We start from the raw sequence: 17,277 nt of genomic DNA, 5'->3' as shown, positions 1-17,277 counted from the left end.
GCAGCTAAATGTACTTCTTGACTCTGCTAAACCAGCGCCATAAACTTCAGGTCCTTTTGCAGAAACTGGTACAGTAATTTAAGCAAAGGAGATACTTGGTTTTGTTTTAAACAGTGGATTCCACATCTGGAATGTGACACAGGTGTGTGTGGAAGGTTGGGGGGGTTTGTCTTAAATCAGTATTATAAAACTCTAAGAAAAAGAAAAAAGGGTAATTATGAAGCGAGAGAATGACAACTTTTTTCATAGAGAATGTATTGAGTTTACATTTACAAGTTTAGTTTCATTCTCAACTTTTTGCTCTATCAAACTGGTATCTACTTTAATTGATTTCTTTCTCCGGAAGATACCAGTGTGACCATAGTAATCAAATGGTGTATTAGAAACTCCACACAGGTGCTGTTCCGGGTAGGTTCGTTGAAAACTGGTTGTATGCAAAGGAGGGTGGAATTTGTCCCCAAGGTGTAGTTCAAAGGTGGCGTACAGTTTTAAGTCACCCAGTTTCCTTGATTCTTGGTGTCTTGTGGCTTGTATTAGACAGACAGATGTTTCTTCTATAAAGGCTCTGAATGGTACCAGAAGTGGAACATCCATTGTGTCTGTTGGTGGTTTTACCCCACTGACTACCAGCTTCATTGTAGATGTTGGTGTGTTGTTCGTACTTTTAATTTGCTCGCTTCAAGCCATTCATTTTCGTTATGCTGATTTCTGAGTTAAAACAGTCCCTTAGTACATATTGTGTAGTCATTTCTCTATCTTTCTTTTCTGATAAGTGAAACAGATACAACTCTTATTTTCCTTAACTGCGCATTTTCTTCCTGCTTCAGATCCTTTTTGTGAGTTATTTATGCATCTTTTCTGATGCAAGTAACACAGATGTATGTGATAAGATACTAGCCAGCTTCGTGAGTGTGGATGCACGAGTCTGGCCCAAAGAATTCATAGAGATTCCTGAAAGAAAACTTTTGCCCTGTGGCCACACTACGCTGAGCAATTAATTCAGCGGTTGTCTGAAGCACCTTTCTGTAGGTGTGTGATGGGTATCCATGAAAGCACTTTATTGCAGGTGCCAAAGTAGACACAAGTGTAGCTGAAAAGTTCAGACTACCCAAATGCCTTCCCGAAGTTTCACTTCTGAGCTAATCAATATGTGTATTTTCATAAGCACATTTTTGTGCACGTGCAATGCGAGATGCACTTAAATGTCTTTTTTGTAAAACTTGACCCCACAGCACTACCTCACTTCTTCTAGCTTCTATGATTGCCTTTTCTTAATGGATTGATGCTTTAAATCCATTCCAGAGGATGAGAGAGAAGAAAACAACAAACACATTCTGTAATTTAGAGAGTGATAATAAACCATTAAAAAATAAAGGCGGGGATAAAAACAACAAGGCAAAGGCAAGGAGCTGCTCTCTGCTGGATGCTGCTGTTCTTTGACTTTTGAGAAGTGATTGTAACTCCTTATGGCTTCAGCCTGTAAATGAAAAGCTGAAATGCCTCTGAACAGCAGCAGGCTTGAAAAACAAGCAGGAACAACTCCCCTGCCCTCAAGTCTTTTGTATTTCAAATTCTTTTGTAGAATTGCCCATCTGCTTCTAGCAGTGAGTTGAAATGGTGCATTGGTAGAAGGTTAAGGGTAATTGTGTACACCATTATTTTATCTTTCCCTCTTAACTGTGACCACATTAATGTGTTTAACAAGTAGAAGGTGCAGTGGCTTCATTTTCAGTTGTATGGTTGCTTTGCAAATTTCTCTCATCGTATCTGATATCACCAGGGTACCCCGGTGGAATTGTTAGCTCATATACATCATATACAATTGTTAGCTCCTATACATCATTTCACTTTTCAGCTGTAAGAAGACTGTGAGCTTATTCATAAACATTTGCATAAAAATAGATTGAATTTATCAGATATACTGTTTGGGGGGAGGAACCCAGAACTGTTCTCTTTCCTTCTTTGACCCAGAAATTGCTTGAAAACAAACAAACTTTTAAAACGATTTCTGCATTCCATTACTACAGTAGATGATAACCATTTTTTCATGAGTGGGCTATTTTCCCTTTTTTCACTGTATAAGCACGGGCTAGGAAGATTGCCTGAAGAATTGTGTTTTTCTTGTCTTGAGGGCAGAAAACAAAAGGTAAAGAAATTCCCGTTTCCTTTCTCTATGTCAGAACCACAGTGTCTTTCTGTATACACACTGTCTAAAAACAGTGGCTGTGAATGTTTCTGATAATTTAAGGAGATGCACAGAATGTGTAATGTGGGCACAGTCCTTTATAACACACACTAAGGAGAGAAAGTTGTTTAAGTTGCCTTAAATTTGGGAAAAATTATTATTGAGCTCATGTTAATCAGTGGGACAGCTGTATACTATAACTAGGCAACTTTGGCTGCTTTTTTGGAAATGTGGAGGTGTCTCTTACTTATTGATAAAGTAAGGTCCTTTTTTTGATTGCTCCAGAGCCTGATCTGTTCTGATCTAGAGGTTCTCATGCAAGATCTGTTGACTTGATTTGGGTACAAGTAGATGAACAAAGAAGACAACAGATCTGTGTGGATCCAGCAGATCCTGTGAAAGCACATCTATCTTTCTTTCTTTTTTCTTTTTTTTTTTTTTTTTTTAATGTGCATCTGTACAGAGCATTGAATAGAATTGTAGCTCATTTGATTAGGAATTTTAATTGAATTTACATAAAATTCACCATTGTTATTTGCAGAGCCTAAGTTTGCTTTGTAAGATTCCAGTTTCTGTAAGATTATTTAACAGTGATACTGAGAGAACCTTGGTCTCTACGACTGTTGTAAACATTGTTACTAATAAAATTTTCCAGAAAAGACTTCAGGCATAGTTGTTACTTGCTAGAACAATTTGGAAAGATCAAAAGGTTAATCCTGATCATCTCTCTCTCTACTTCAAAGACTGTGATTATACAGGCTACGTGTTTAAATGAAGTAAGCGGTTCACTTTTAAAACGTTTGTGTTTGGTAGAAGCTTGTGATGCCCTATAAGAGTTTAGGGAGTTGATCATCTACATTGTACCATTGTGCATTGTCTCTGGTGGGGATGGTATTGTGATAGAAATTTCTGTGACCCATACATCCCACTCTGCTTCTCCCCTCTCCTCCCCCCCCCCCCCCCCCCCCCCCCCCCCGGTTATGTATTTGTCATTGAGCATTTGAAATAGTTTTGCCTGAACAGGGAAGAATAACCAGGAAGTGGTTCCTGTTTTGTTCCTTGAAGCGTAGTGAAAACTTGCAGTTGAAGAGTGCTCTGCTGTCTTCTGTTCCCTGCAGGTCTAAATGTTTATCTCTTGGAATAACTGGCATCTGACTGTGAACAGGCTCAGAAAGAGATGTGACATGTCCCATCGTTGGTTACTGGTAATTATTCTTCGCCAGTAAGCCGTGGTGTCCAGGGACAGATGTTCTGGATTCTGCTGTCTGTTCTTTCATTCATAGTTAAGCAAATATGGAGAATAACCTGGAAAGCAGCTGCAAAATAAACTGGTGGCTGCATAATGAACTTACGTTTACTTATTAAACTAACAAAAAAAATTTGCCATAACAATATGGTAGGTGGAGCAGGGAATCACATCTCTCATCTGTCATGGACACATCTCAATACCATTTATTCTTATTGCAGAGCTGCTCATTGGACCATCTACCACTGAAAAATAGGTTAACTCCTTGTATTTTGAGGACATAATTTATCTTTGTATGAAGACACTGATTAAAATGGATTGCAGATCTGGAGGTGTACTGGTCACTTCAAATTATAGGCAAGGTGGAGATTTTTATTTTGGTGAGAATGGCCTTTTAAAAATATTTCATTACTTTCTTTCCTCATATTCTGATGTATTTTGTGCTCCCAGCTTGAGTTACAGATGGTGTGTTTCTTAGCAAGTTGTTCATGTTTATGGACATACTATGTCTACCTAGCAATGAAATGCTAGGTAAGACCATCCATCGCATCTCCTTAGTGTTTCTCTGGATTCCTCTTTTAAAGCAATTCTCTGTAGAAGGAAATAAGGGTCAATGACTTTGCACTGGTCTTGTTTTGTTTTCTTTACTTTCTTCTCTTCATGGTAGCCTTCGTTGCTGTTGCAGTGAGTTGCTTGGCTAGAGCGAATCTCTGAAGCTCGCAGAAGAGAAGACCATCTTAGGCTCTTTTGTCTGTGCTTTCTGCTCGTAGGCACGTTCTTGACCTGGAAGGTAATGAGCTGAGGGAAAGGAGCATTGCTGACTGGAGTGCATTGGCTGGTATCAGCATGCTGGAAGATCTGCCAGGGAGTCACGAAAGCAGTGCAGTCAGAGAGGCTGACCCCACAGCTGCAGCCGAGTGCATTGGCCAGAACAGGTAGGCTGAGTCTGTGAAGAAAAATTAAAGGAAATATCTCCCTTCTTTTTAAAAAGTCAAAAGACAAGGGCTGCTCAAAGGCAAGAAAGAAAAGAGTGACTGTCTTCTCCAACTCTCCTGGATTTTTTGTTTCCATGCCTGTTTTTTCAGGTACCCTCAAATTTCACATATTCTTTCTGGGGTCCTAAGATGAGATAGGTTATGTGCTCCAGCCACTCAGATTTCCCTATCCATCAGGGAGCAGGTTTACCTCAGAGGCCCTTTTCTTCACCTGCTTGCTACAGATAACAAAAGGAGCACCAAATTACACTCAAAACCTTGCTAACTAGGTATATTTCCCTTTGTCTAAATCCTCACTGCATTCCTCAAAAAGATTTTGGAATCTTTCATGAATAGGGGTATAAATATATACCTGTGACTTACAATACAATCACACCTGCATGCCTCAAGCATGTGATTCTGCTGCTCTTCGCAGCACCTGTGTGGAGGGAATAAGGGACTATTTATTCTGTTGCTGAGACATCAAAACAAGGATGAAATTGTCACTTGGGTCCAGGACTCGGGAGGTTTGTGGTAGGGCAAAGACGCCTCATCCAGTGGATGACTCAGTCTGTGAATTAGGTATCTTCTTTTCTTTGAAAGCCTGCTACATTTCTCTTCCCATGCCTGAGAGTGTCTTTGAGGGAGAAAAAGGAAATTGGCTGTGCAGGCTGAGCACTGTCACTCTCATCCCTTTTTCCTGTGGAGTCTTGGGAAACAGTCTCTAGGTCTCAAGGTCTCTAAAATTGGGGACTCCAGTACAAGAAGCCAGAGCCCAAAGAGTGTGTTGCTTGTACACATTTTTAGAAAAAGTAAATAAATAAATAAAAACTTCCACTTACAGCAGACATTTCAAAAGTAATGCATTAGCAAAGGACAGACTCTTGAACTGACAAATCATTAACTTCTACTGGTGGCAGCAGCAGCTCATACATTGGTGGTGCAGAAGTGATGCAGCAGCGATGGGTGAGTGTTTGGCACTGGAGGTAGCTTGTTACTTTATTTAAAGATGGGGATGCTGGTCATGGGAACCCATGGGGCCCCACTGATGCAAGCTGAGCCAACATTTCTTAAAAAAAAAAAAAAAAAAATTACTTCCCTGCAGATTTCCTCCTGTCATTACTTCAGCCATTTAGTGTGTCAACAGTTCTGACATGGTGACCAGTTTTTGCTGCCAACTAGAATTACAATCCAAATGTTGCAGCTCTGTTTCCAGAGGGATACTTGAACTGGCAAACAAAAAGCAGCCATCTCCCAATCCAGCAGCACTTGAAAATGCTAATGTTTTTCAATATCCAATTATAAAGTCCTTTAAAAAAAAAAAAAATTAAAAATCTCTAAGATAAGAATTTTTAATGACCTCATTGGACAAGTCATCCAAAATTGCTGCTCTTACCTTCTGTTCTTGTGATGATAAACATTGTCAAATATATGAGAATCTTTTAGCTTTGTCATCATTAAGAGAAAATGAATATGCCATCCAAAGGAAAAAATAAGAAGAAAAAGTTTTAATCTTTGACGTTTAAAATTTGTCATTCAATACTGTTATCTACTTCCTTCTTCCAAAAACCAAGCCAAATACTTTAAATACATTTTCCACCCGTCAGAATGTGTCAGATTTTACAATCAATATCCTGGCTCAGTAGGTGTCTGTACACTAACAATTGAAAGCAATCTATGTGTTATTGCTTACTGTTTTTTGGATTGGGGCTTGATAAGACATCCAAAATGGTGGGACACTGCCAACTTTATAAGCTCTCAAAACTTTCAGAGACCTCAGTGGCTTTACCCAGCAACTGGTTTTCAAGACTTCACATTCCTTTTGCTCCCATTGCTACCAATGGGGTTTTTTCATTTTTCAATGTTTTCATTATTTGTTTACTTGGTTTTTAATGTGGTCCATAGCACTACTGTCTCCTGTTTCAAAGTTCCCTGATCCTTACTTTTGGTTAGCAGATTCAGCATCAATTCTTGCCCACTGTGAGAAAAGAAAATAAATGACCTTGAACTCTTCGCCCTTACAAGTCGTACCTCAACATCTATATCAGAAATTAAGTGCCAACAGCAAGAACAAAAGCCTCACTGCGCACCCACATGCAAATAAAATACTGAGTCTTTCCAGTATAATTTTGGGGGATTCTGTCGGACACTTTAAGAGAGATTGTGAAGTCTTCAGGCGTGTAGTGATGTACTTTTTGCAGCTTATGTTGCAAATTTATGCAATTGGATTGTTTGGCATCTATTTCAGCTGGCAGCTTATAAATGGACATTTATACATGTAAGCAAGGAGAGGTAAGAAAAGGCAGAACTGTTACCTGAAACACTAGAAAAAGGCCTATTTCAGCACTGACTGCTGAGGAGCAGATTGATTTGGATAGAAAAATATATTAACTACTTTCAAATATGTACTGAAAAATACGGGGTTTCATTTTAATGTAAGTACAATTCTGTGCCATGTGCTTGAGATAATGATGGCTTTAAAAAAAATGTAGAGTTGAGTTTTATGCAAAGCCAGAGTATAAATCTTAAAGATAAGATATAGCAAATCAATACTTTATTAGAAGTGGAAGTGAGGTGATAAAACTTCAATGTCTTAAGATACAGAGGTGGGAAATAATCTAGAAAAGCTGTAATAGTTATCTGGAGTTTAATTAGGAACATATTTGAATAAATGTGTTTGGGGTAAATGCAGAGATATACGTATATATTTATTTATTTATTAAACATCTGAAGTTTTCACTCATTGCAACATGATGTTTTTTTACCAAGGGGAAAAAAGTCTCCTCTGTGTTCATTGTTTGTTTAACAAGTACTTAAATATTTGTTTGTATTGTAGTAGTATCCAGAGATCTTCGCTAGCCACTATATGAACAGAACATGACAGGCAGTCCCTGACCCAGAAAGAAATGGAAAGAAAGCAATGACTTACTCAAAGTCACCAAACAGGTCAAGGGTAGAAATGAGAACAAAACCTGAATCTGTCAAGTCCCAGCTGAGATTCGTCCTCTCTTCATACTGTATAGCTACTTATTTACAGCATTTAGCTTTAGATACAGTAGTTGTTTTGTTTCTGCATTAGTGTGGGCATTTTAAATTTCATGCACAGCAGACTAGAATGCAGTTTTACGTAATCTCTTTCATACTGAAAGCTTGTAAAAGTAATTTGAAAAAGTGAAAGAAAATTCAAGTGGCTGGTGCTGTGTGGTAGGAGTCTCTCTCCCCAGCCAGTGCGTTCACGTTTACCTGCCTTTGCTGTTGAGCTCCTGCTGTGGCAGCTCAGGCTCGTGGCTCCAAGGTCCACCGCTCAGCATGTCGTGATGGTGTGTGTGACAAGTGTCACTCAGGTAGTAACAAGCAGTGTCATTGTGCTGCGGCGGAGCTGGCGTTGGCTCCATTATGCACACACAGGACAAGGCAGGTCTCTGCTCTGGATTCACGGCCAGGCGTTATGGCTGTTGTTTTTTTAAGTCTTGATCGTATCCTCACCAAACCCATTAGAGGTTAGTATGGCTCTAAGCACATATAATATACTTCCAGCAGGGCTACAAAAGAAAATAAGCATGCAAACGGCTGTGTTCTCATTTATGTAAAGTACTTGATTTCAAAGTGCCTAAGCAATTTCCTTGGTTCCTTGAAAAGAAATTGTTTGAGAACTGTTTGCCTTCTAGTAACATCCATAGATAGGTAGAGGGGGCCATGGGTTAACGTCGCTAAAAGAGAAGAGCGTCCCTTTTTCTTAGTCTTGTGCTGCCATGTGTATTTGCTCCTGCAGGAGGATTAGCAGCTGCCAACCCCCACGGCAGTGATGGGAGGTGGAGCAAGAGCACTCGCTGCATGCTTGAGCACGGTCCCTGGGCTGGGAGTGTTGGGCGCCGAGGCGGGCTAGTGGGAACGCATCCAGTGCATTTTCAGCTGGTAAGAAGGCAGGCAGAGGAATAAGCATGGGTTTTAGCCCAGCCTTGACTGGCAGAAATTGGTGAGATGGGAGTGAAAGCTGAAGGTAGAAGCAGGACCTCTCTCTTTACAAGCTGTGGTTAATCTCTAACCGAAATAGTATTTCCTGCGAGGCGGTGAGGAGGAAGACTAGAGGTCCAGAGGACAGTACATGTGCAGAAGAGCTTAGTTTGATCAGCTGTTGCTTCCATACTGTTTGGTAATGGCTTATCTCGCAGCTTCCCACATTTTGAGGGGATTTTTGCCTGGTCCCACATGCACACGCATTGTACAGCCATATGTATGCATACGTGTGCATGGAGTTAAACAGACGAGAGAGTGTGTGTGTATATATAAAGAAGTTTGAGACTGTGCAAGTGTGGGAGTGAAGGTGGCCCAGAGAGACAGCTGCATGACTCCTTCACCTCCTAGGCAGATCTGTCATTTCTGGCTATAGGATTGGTTTGTTTATTCTGTTTAATGATACTGACCTTTGTGTTGAATAGGTTGGCCTGTTGCAAAGCTAGGATTTGTGGCCTTTTGGGACTTCAGTTGTTTGGAAGACTGAGGATATTTTTTACTACATCGGGTCCAAAGAGAACGACTTCTGATGACCCAGCTGCCCTTATAACTCATTTGCCCTTTACCTTTTGACAGACAAAGTGACTTCAGATTTAGTCATATGTTAGAGACTGTCTAAACTTGAAGAACATTCTGGTAATAAATGATGTCTCATGGCAAAGGGAAATTGAAAGTGGTTTTGAAAATTCCTATTTTTATTATGTATTGCATGCACTTTCTTGGGGAAACTAATCCTGAATTTTTAGTGTGAGTTTTAGAAAGGATTTATCTTGAAAAGTAGAAAAAAAAAAAAAAATTTGATACATTGGAGGGAGTATTGCCTCAAACTGTATTGTCTTCCACAAGAGATTTTATGCCAATGTTTCTTCATCTGTCTCTGAAAGAGCAACCAGTTTCTCTCTTACAATGTAAAAAATTGTCCCCAAATCTTATTTGATTTTGGGACTCTCAATCTGATTCCACAATCTATTTTAGCTAAGCGAATCCCTCAGGATTGGCACAGAAGGGTTCACACCTGAGATGTTTTGCAGCAAAAAGCAAAACAAATAGCCTTGTTTGGTTTTTTAGTCCCTGGACTTGTAGTGGCCCTGATCCTGCAACGCTTATGCCTAAGATTAATTTTAAGCGCGTGACTGTCTCTGTTGAGTTGAGCACGTCAGCTAGGATTGGGAACTCACATTGTTTTGACTTGCATGTCATCAGTGGCAACAGCTTTGCAAGCTCGGCTTGTGCGTACAGCCCTCCGCTGTCTGCAGCGGGAGTGTAACAGTGGCCCTGCAGTTCAGTTAACAGTCCCATAAATACACGAGCCAAAAATCCTGTCCTGTTCGCTTCCTCTCAGCTGTATTGGTTCTGCCAGGTGGAAAGCAGGGAAGGGGGGGAAAAAAAGATTTTAGTACTTTTTATGGTAAGTTAAGCAGCCCTCTTTCTGACTTCACACAGGAAAGGGATCTGCTGAGTAAGAAAGTGCTAATTTCACATCGTTGTCTTTCGCAATAGCGCTACGCTGTAAGTACCAAGCCCGAGAGGAACGAGAGCATAGTCAAATTAATGAAAAATAGGTTATGATGATAAATTATTCAAGTGGATAAAATTACTTTGGATTCAGAAGACACTGAAACTTAAGGGCCAGATCCTTTTCTGGCATAAAAAGATTCAGCTTCATCACTTTCAGGGAAACAGCGGGAACTTGTATCATTCAGTTGAGAACCTGACTATGATTGGCAGCATAAGCAATCATTTAAAACTGAGTGGCACATATTTCATCTACTTTGGGTGACAGCCATAAGGTGAATGTTTTAAATTCTGACATGGCATAGCCTTTCTTTTGAGATCTGTGGTGTGATTTTAAAGGAGATGAGATAAAAGCTGTGCCTCTCCAAAGGCACCTTTTCTCTGATGTTAAAGGAAACAATGAAAAATATGCCCACTAAATAAATCATCAGGGACTTTCAGAATAGTTCACATCCTTCTGTCTTAAAACTTGTAATACAACTCAAGATGTTCACCTTAAGTCAGTTTCTTTTGTTCAGCAATTTTTCCGTACAAGGAGGCATATGTAAAGAAGGCAAGTCTGGAGGAGACACCCCATCAGAAGAGGTTCCAGTGAACAGAGATAAGAAGCTCCTCTTTTTACTTCTGGCATGGCACTTTCAGAAGTTTAATCCTCATTGATCCCTCTCACATTTCCAAGGAGGGGATAGTGGAGAAAAGACTGAGGGCTGTTATTTTGCTGAAGGTGAATACCAGAGACCTGTGAACATACCTGGCTCTACAGATAGCCTCTGTTAGGCACCTTAGCCAACATAGTGGAGGAAGTGTGCTGATTTGGCTTCTGCTGCTCTAGGATGAATTTTCAGTAATATTTGTCTTCAGCTTGCATGCACATAAGCACACAGAGCGGTGGAGGGAAGCATAGGCTGGCACAACAGGCTTTTAAGGACCATGTTTGAAGTTAGAACTTGCAACAAGTTGCATCTATAGAAAAAGAAAATGCCCCAAACTCAAGAACTCCTGGCAAGTTCATCTACTGTACTAAACTCTAAGGTTGAAATGCATTCTACCAAATAGTAGACATTGAAGTCATAGCTATGGCCCCTAGGCCCCTGCTGTGATAAGTGGAGAGAGAAAGCAACACCTCCAGAGACTAGTTCATGGCTTAGCCAGGATGATCACCCACTCTTGTCTGAGAACCAAAGGGTGACAGCTCTTTTGTCTTTCTGATTAGTCCAATGCCAATAGTTAGATGAGTTGAATCTAGGCTTTAAACGTTTGTGGCATGTAGCTGTAATAAGACACAAGTGCTCAAATTGAGCCAGCATGGCATAGCCTCCTTGACACTCTGCATAGCCATTGCTGTGAGGAGAACGCTTCTTTATCCCCAAATGACTCCTTCAACCATCCCCTTATGTGCAGATGTGAGGAGGAGTGACAGTTTCTCCAAAGTGAGAGTATTTTCAAATGTCAAGAAGCTTTATTTTTTAATGTGTTAAACCATATAAAATCCCCAGATAATATACCTCATAAATGAAATTAGACTAATTAGTAGGAAGGTAATGAGAGAGCATTTACAGAGGTTACATCCCAAGGTCCGGTCACTGCTATGGAAAACGCGGGAGAGGGGTAAAAACTGCAGTCTGCTTTGTTCCTCTAGCACTGGCATGCATACTTGTTAATTAACCCCAGCAAGGGCAACTTTAGAATGGCAAAATGAGGAGAAAAATGTCAAGGGACTGTGAACTTTGTCATTCCTTTCTCTCCCCTTTGCCTCCCGTCAGTGTCCCTGGGCTGGCATGAGCTCCTTACTGCCACACCAACCTGCCCTTGCATCCATAGCGGTGCTGGGGCTCCATCCAGCTTTCCCTGTGTTACGGCCACATGCTGGGGAACTCGGGTTCAAGTGCCTTTTCCAGGAAAAGCTGAAGGACTACTGGGACACCACAGAAGTCCTTTTGGCATAGGTCATCGAGGTTATGTAGGTGCCCAACTCTTTTTTAACTGTCAGTTGCCCATCTGCAAAAGCAGAAAATAGCACTTCTTGACCTTATAGTATTGGAAGTGTAAGTCTGTTATGGGGTTTTTGAGCACTTGCATACAAAGGTGTGGAGAGTTGTGTGAGGACTTAAAACAGACCGTTGAATTAGAATGCCATCTGTGATAGCAGAAGTAGAAGCTTTTGTACTGACTCCACGGTAAAGGACCCAAATGGCAAATTTATGTTCTGGGTTACTTAAGCTTGAATAGAAGTATAAGGTCTCATTCTAAACTCATCTGAATTGATAGGATCCTCCCCTTGACTTTAATAACCTTCTATATTGAGCTGAAAGTTGAGCCTTGAAATGAAACCTTGGCATGCAAGTAACAGACTTTAAAAGCATGAATTTACAGTTTGTCAAAATATCAAGGAGATACTGCTGATGAAACAACATCTATGCTGTGTACTAAATCATAATGTACTTAGCGAAACACAGACGTCTCTTGAAAGAAAAGATCTATTGAAAACCAGCTCCATGCTGAACAAGGGTCATCCATTTGCACAGCTTTTAACAGTCGCCACTTACACCTGAACAGCTACAGGCTCTCTTGGAACATAACAGAATTCAAAATGCTTGAGGCAAATGCAACTGAAGGAGCACAGAGTCAAATCAGTGCTCACTGCAAAAGAAGCATCTGTGTCTATATACTGATTGAAGGAGCTGGATGGAGAGGGAACAAAATGATGAGCTGAGGAGATGCAGTGACTGAAGTATAACTGATGAGAAGTCAAATAAGATAAAAAAAAAAGAAAAGAATAGCACTGATGTCAGCTGTCACAAAAGAAAAAAAAATTACGAACAAGCAGGTGTAATGAGAAAATAGGTATGTTGCAAGTAACAGAATTTGAACACTGTGCCAATCTGAAGTTGATCAGACCATTGTGGAGAAAAATCATAGACAGGGTGCCAAGGAAGATTTTCTTCTTTGTTTCTTCTCAAAACTTAAATTTTACAGATCTGCTCTCTTCATCACTTTATTCTTGGACCAGTGTTCTTAAGTATGTGCATTAATTGCACCTCAGCTACCTTTGAATTTTTCACTAGCCTAATTACTCTTAGTTTTTTGCTCATGTTTAACCTAAACTTTTCCTTCCTTTGCTTACGGCCATTACTTCTTTTTCTGTTTTCTTCTGAGACTTAGCGTAATTTCCTTCCTTCATTTACATTGTTACCTTGAAGATATTTACAGGCTATGTTCATTTTCCTCCTGAGGTTTCTCTTTTCCCCTGTGTTGCTCTTTTCAGTTCCTTTCTTTTTTCTTTCCCTAATTTGTATGCTCCCCATCTTTTTTTATCACCAGTACAGCTAAGTGTTTTGACTAATTTTACATGTGAACTTTTTCTCATATGTTTAAGACTAATAGTTAAGTAGCAGAACTGACCTTAAAATCCACGAAAATACTGCATAATATTCTCTCTTTTATCACACTGTTTTGTGCTTTTAATGTCCATCAGCAGCAAACTTGTATTGCTAAGCCAGCTGCCACATTTACACAAAAAAAGAAAAAGCCTTCATTTTTTTCAAGTAGGACTTTATATTCCCATTGCTTTAATTTCTCACTGGTGCATATCTTATTTGCAAGCTGCCCGGACTTGCATAGGTTCTGCATAACTTGTGGTACATACATGAATCTGGTGCATGCATCTGAACAAGCAGGCAGAGTCTGTCCTCCGCAATTAAAACACAAGAATGGCATTCAGTATGCATGTCCTGCTTTGGATGCTTTTCCATTTAAGAAAGGCCAGGCCAGGTTTACAGCTATATTTAAGCACATTGACCTACATGTAGATGTCTAACAGGATTTTCAGAAGTGACTAGGCAGGCTGAGTTCCTAATCCCTAATTTCCTGATTTTACCGGTTTACACCTGAATTCCTTTGGACATCTGCTACCTGTTCTTGGTAAGTTTGCTGGGGTGGGAACTGCAATTTTCTCCGTGCAGTGCTGAGAACAGGAGAGCCCTGCCCGTACCAGTTGCTCAGCAGTACCAACCTGAAAATGCCTAACAGCAGCAAAGCAAAACCAGAGCGATGCCAAGGGGCCGTGCAGTGGGAATTAATATGAAGTAGAAGGAGACAGGCAAAAAGGCACCATGCAATCAGTTCATCTGATGACGAGAGAGTGAAGAACTGACGATCAGAAACATCTTGCTTAGCGATTCAAGATAAGGCATTGTCTTTCCATTCTTTGCAAATAGACTCATTAAAAATAGACCCAAAAAAAGAAATAGGTTGGATGTATAAAAAGTGCAAGAATATACTTTTCCTTGCAGTCTCTGGCCTCAGGTGTGTTTATAAAGATTATCTAATAGAGGGACAGCTGCAATCTGAGAACGTGCCTGCGCTGGCAATACAGTGTCAGGGGAGGGGAATCTCGAGTCTGTCAGAAAAAGAAATGTGTATAGCAACCCACGAGCTCGAGAAGATACAGCCCCTTCGCCCTGAACCCCCTGTTGTCACTGGCTGCTGTCAACCAGAGAGTTTGGTTTCAATGCTGTGAGAAACCTTAGGCAATCTCACACGATGCAAGTGAGAAAATGACAGCCCTCTGATGATGCAGCCAGTTTTCCTGATCAGCATGATTGTATGAGCGCGCTGTGCTTAGTTATATTGATTTGTCTCTGAGAGCTCTTTCTGCCACATAAATCTCATCGAAAATCTTTAAAGATCTTGCCCCAGAAGGCCACTATGTTTTCTTTCTCAGTAAAAAGAAGCAGAGCCAGGAATTCATTTCTCAAAGTTTCAACTAGAATGGCCCATTTATGAGGCAGGTCTGAATGCATCTCTATTTTACATTTTGAAACATTTAAAACCAGCACTGCACTTTATGATTAACCTTCACATCTAAGCAGTACTACAAAGAGCTGCATCTATCTCCTCTCCCTTTCTTTCTTAGTTTGAGGGACTTGAATAAAGAAAATCACCTTTCTTTTAGATGGGGGATTTTGAAGGAGCATTGTGCTTATTGTAGCTCAAGCCTTAAGTGCAATAGGCACCACGTTATAAAGATACTATTTGCGCCACTCTAGTTAAACAGACTGATGGTGCTTCCCTGATGAAATTTTTCTTTTAGAGTAACTAAAATGATTTTAAAAATGAATAAATATTTTAAATTAAGAATCAAGTCTTTCAACTCAGCCAGAGCTAAGGAAGCACAAAATACAAATTCATACTAATTCTCCATAGAATTATCAACAAGTTTGAGTCATAAACTGTGTCTTTTTGCCTGGCAGACTCATTTCTTCTGGCATATATAGAAGTAAATACGAGAAAACACAAGTTTGACCTTTTTTTTTTCCCTGACAAAAATACTTTTTTGAAAAAAGTAATTAGCGAGTCTGAATTTTCTGTAACACAGGAAGAACCTCTTTGTGTAAACACACACGTGTGAGAGTTTTAGGCTGTTCAGGTACAGAATAGCTTGCATGATGGGGCTATAATGTTTCAGTAACACTAAATGTTTGGTAACATTATTATTTTTTCCTCTTTAATAGCCTGGTAAATTATTCCTTGGCTTACTCTGTCGCTCTGCACAGATGCAGTGGTCAGTCCACACACTGTAATAGGAGACTGGGGACTTCATTTCCTTCTCCTATTTTTTTTTTTTTTTTTCCTTCTGAACAAACTAACTCCAAGACCTTTTACAACCAATATATGCCAAAGTGTCATTTATTCATTTAAACTGTGCAGCCCAGTGCAACTTAAATATAATTACCACACAGCAAAACAAAGCTAACTTCATAAAATCAGGACATGACAAGCAACATCTGATTAGACAAGCATCCTCCTACAGGTGCAGAACCATTGGCAACAAAGGAGGGTATTGCGTTGATCCAGGATGTAATAAGAAATTAAACAGGCCAGCATTTTGTCATTTATTGCAGAGGGATACGCCAGTACATTTGTACAGAGCCAATTTCAAAGAAGTGAGCGCTGTAGCAGTCCCCCCAAATGGAGGAAGTTTGTGGATATGGCATTAATTGTGTTAATGAATCCTGGCCTAGAGTATATTCACGTGTTTGTGAGTTCTCTCCAAAGCTTCTTTGTCTAAGTATTCTTATTCTGACTTCATGGTAAATGACTTAAAGTTGCTACAGCAAATGGATGAGAAATCTAATGCAGTAAAGCAGCAGGGTTTTTGAGGACTGGAACCAACAGTGCCTAATGGTACATGTGATGATGTTGTCATGTGTATAAAAGTCTCATACCTGCAGCATATCAGCATGTCTTCACAAGTATGGAAGTGTTTTTTCAAATAACAGTCCAGACTGATTAGAGTTTGAATCCTTGTCCCAGAGTGGAAGAAAATAAGACACCAATCTTGCCCAGATTTATGCATATTTTTCATTTTATGCACCAGGACTAGTGCCTTTAGTTTCAGTGAACTGACAGACTGAATAATCATAAAATATAAAAAAATTCAAAGTCAGTTTCTGAGCCCCCATCAGCTTCTAGAGACCAACTCCATGGTTTTTGGAGCACTCTTTGGATTTCTGAGTGCCCCTTGATCAGCTCTTGTGTGCCTGCGATATTAATGGTTCAGGTTTATGGGAGAGATGTATATATGTCCTCTAACCCTTTATGACAGTCCAAGTTATATTTCTGTCAGGAACAGCATTTCTCCAGCCAACCCTCAGCACTCCTTTACATTTCCTGCCCTGTCAACCCCTTTTTGTCCTTAGGTGAGACGAACACAGACTCTTGTCTCCCGTTTCCATGGCTGGTAATAAGGGGATGGAGGGGGAGGAAGAGAGCACTAGCTGGCCACTATTTTCATAGGAAAAAGGGCTTCCTAAAGCTACTTTCTAAGCCTTCCTTTCAGTGTTGGAGGAATGACATTTGTGTCTCCCTTTCCTGTACTCAACACCCCTCACACGAAATAAAAAATGTGCCTTATTTGCTAAGGAGACTAGAAAGAGTTCCGGTGGCCTCTAACTCATTGCTGTCCCAAAGAGATTGGGCAGTGGGAAGGCAGTCTAAGTGGAAAGTGTTTTCCCTTGAGTAATCAAAATATCTTCTGGAGTTTGCACTTTCTCACTTCATCACAATACTAGCTCCAGTAATGACAGGAATAGCTCGTTTGCTGGCAGTACTGCGCATGCGGAAAAGGTCTTTTGGACTTTACCAATGATTAAAAGGTATCTAGGGAGTGCCCAGAACTGTGTGCATCAGTGAAATGTGAATAGTCCGTTCACACTTGTAGGGGTAAACCAGAGGGTGGGCTAAGTACCCGGCAGGGTTTCAAAAGACAAGATGGAGTAAGTTGGTAAGACTGAGTAATCATTTGTATAGCAGCTTTATATGTATAGAGTTAGTATGTAGTG

Source organism: Aptenodytes patagonicus, chromosome 2 (assembly GCF_965638725.1).
Source record: "Aptenodytes patagonicus chromosome 2, bAptPat1.pri.cur, whole genome shotgun sequence".
NCBI classification, from domain to species: domain Eukaryota; kingdom Metazoa; phylum Chordata; class Aves; order Sphenisciformes; family Spheniscidae; genus Aptenodytes; species Aptenodytes patagonicus.
This window is presented reverse-complemented; position numbering follows the sequence as displayed.